Below are 2,983 nucleotides of genomic sequence, written 5' to 3' on the forward strand. Positions count from 1 at the left end.
AGGCATTTTTACATGCTTAATGATTTGCTTTTGCCAACTGAAATAAATTTATTTTTCCTTCCTTATATTTACTTATTATCAAAATTTTAAAAAATGTAGAAAAAAAGCTACCCATAATCTAATCATATTAATTTTTAAAATGTATTTCCTGTTAAGCTTATTTATTTTTTATGTTTGAACTATAATTGTGACTATATGTATATTTAATCTGTGTCCTACTTAAGAGTTCATGACAAGCATTTTATCATGCTGTTTAAACTTTTTAATAATCACTATTTTAAGTTCTGTGAAATATTAAATCAGTTGTTATATTATGATTTACTAATTTATTAACCTATTGGATATGCCCAATTTTTCAGAGATATTTTATTCACCCATATATGTTCCAATTCTGGAAGACAAGAACAAACCCATTTTTTTGTCTCTGTATGTGATGTGACTATAGCAGTCTTATACTTGAAAACAAGGAAAGAAACAATTGAGGTCCAAACAGTTAAATATGAAGGTCTAAAACATAAAAGTATTTTTTTTAACTGCCACATTTATTCTCAATCCCTTTCATCTCTCCTAGCATTCCAAAGATTAAGCACATGTCTAGTTAGCAATACAGTCAGCTCTCTGTATCCACAGGTTCCATATCCACAGATCAAAAATATTAGAAAAAGAAATGTTACATTGCTACTGATGTGTACTATATAGTTAAGCATTTGTACTGAACATGTACAGACTTTTTTTCCTTGTCATTTTTCCCTAAAAAATATAGTAAAATAATTATTTATATAACATTTACATTATATTAGGTATTATAAGTAATCTAGAGATGATTTAAAGTATATGGGAGGGTGTATCTAGGTTATATGCAAATACTAGACCATTTTACATAAGGAACTTGAGCATCCATGGATTTTGTTATCAGTAGGGGCCCTGGAACCAATCTCCTGTGGACACCAAGGAACTACTGTATAACACAGTAGCAAATACACTGCATTCTGGACATTACAAGGCAATTGCCTATAATACTAGGCTTCAGACTTCAGCCCCATTTTCTCACAGGATATCATTCCCATTGGGAGAATCGTTGTCTGAGCAACCTCTAAGCCATGCTTATAGTCCAAGACTGAGTTTATGATGATATTGGTGGGGCAAGAGCAGGAGTGGTAACAAACTCTAAGTCAGGAAACTAAACCAGTTAGTTTCCTAGCAAGCCAATGGATATGCTTCTCAAAGTTGTAGTTACTTCTGGTAAAATTACTAAAGATTGTTCTTTCGTTGGAAGACTATAGTTTTTGTCTTAATTTTCCATTATTTAATAGTCACTATGTTGCCATGCAATACTACGGAGATGTTTTCACATACTCCTACCACTCCTCTATGCCACTTTGGCACATACTTGTAACTCTTGGTGTTACATCAAACATTATAATGGCACACTGCACTTTGAAATAATAGTCATTTCTCAAGCTACCAAATATATGTTTGATGAATTGAATTTAAAAGGTCTACTGTTGATATGAAACACAGTATGATGAACCTCAATAAGCGCAACTAGGTACTCCTCAAATTCAAGAGTCAAACAACGCTTTGAAAATACAGTTTTACCAGTACTGCCATCACCAACCAATACATGTTTAAAGAAAACTTGGGTTCTCCTTGGGTAGCCATCATGTTAGTTCTTCCAGAAGTGTCTTCGTTTCTGACCTGGCTGAGCCCAAATCCTTTTTTTGTTCATTTGCTTGTTTGTTCTTATATAATCTCAGTGATGAAATGAAAACACTTCAAATGCTTAAAATATCAAATATTGCAGCATAAAAATGCTTTCAAATTAATAATGTGGAACTTCGTTTTGAATTAAAAACAATTCTCTGTGTCTATGTGTTTTTGTTTGTCTTGTTCACTCATAGACACGGATAGCAGTTCAATGGTTACCAAAGGGAAAAGGAGGAGGGGAGGAGGCGGAGAAAGGTAAAGGAGGTAAAATATATGGTGACAAAAGATTTGACTTTGGGTGGCAAACATGCAATGCAATATACAGATGATATATTATCAAATTGTATACTTGAAACTTATATAATTTTATTAACCAATGTCACCTTGCTAAATTTAATAATAAAAAATTCTCCTATTCATAAATGGATACCTAAGGATTGTATTCATTTATTCATAGCATGTTTATTCAGAACCTACTATGTGCCAGGCACTATTCTAATTTTTAGTAACAAGGTGGATGAAAATTCTTGCATTCATGGAACATCTTTTTTATAGCCTAGGATTAATGAATCACTGCCTCCTGAGATAGAGTTGGTAATGTCTGGGAAATCACAACTACTGGAAAAGGAACCTTGACAGTAGTAGTGAAACTCCTTACATTCCCCCTCGGTGTTCACTTCTGCTTAGGTAGAGTGAGCAGATACTGAAATACCAGAGGATTCATTAGGAGCTTTTAAAATAAGAGGAGAAATCTATGGAACAGAGCCTACTGAAGCAGAGACCTATGAGCAAGTGCCAAATTTTGTGCATGTTGGGAGCAGGGGAACTTGAGGGCCACGGGGAGCAAGGAAGTTACTTAAAAAAAAATGGAAACACAAAAACTAAGACTGAGTTGGGTACACTCTACAAAACACACTGCCATGTAAAAAAGAAAGAAACTAGGCTTAATTTTCACTAAGATCTGGATGCAGACCATAGTTTTAAATCAGAGCAAAAGTAATACCAGAGTAGAAGCAGAAGTCAGAATGTTGTTTTATGGCTGGTTTAGAATAGTAAGTCACTCAGGCTTTTTTAATTTTGTTTTATTTATTTATTTTTTTTGGTGTGCGTGGGTCACTAATAACCAGTATGACAGAAACTAAAAAAATGCCACTGAGAGTGAGGAAGGTTTATAGAAAGCTAAGGGTCCAATACCTTTGAAGGAGATCTTTTAATCCAACACGAGCCATCACTAAATTTCAACAGTTCGTACTATGCTTTATACTGCACTTCAAGA

At 33.8% G+C, this 2,983-nt stretch overlaps 1 pseudogene; it reads right to left on the reverse strand.

The window, feature by feature from the left end:
- Window positions 1-1,019: 1,019 nt before the first annotated feature.
- LOC112483347 lies at window positions 1,020-1,662 on the reverse strand (annotated as a pseudogene).
- Between the last annotated feature and the right edge of the window lie 1,321 nt (window positions 1,663-2,983).

The sequence above is a fragment of the Pteropus alecto genome, unplaced genomic scaffold, assembly GCF_000325575.1.
Source record: "Pteropus alecto unplaced genomic scaffold, ASM32557v1 scaffold24, whole genome shotgun sequence".
NCBI classification, from domain to species: Eukaryota; Metazoa; Chordata; class Mammalia; order Chiroptera; family Pteropodidae; genus Pteropus; species Pteropus alecto.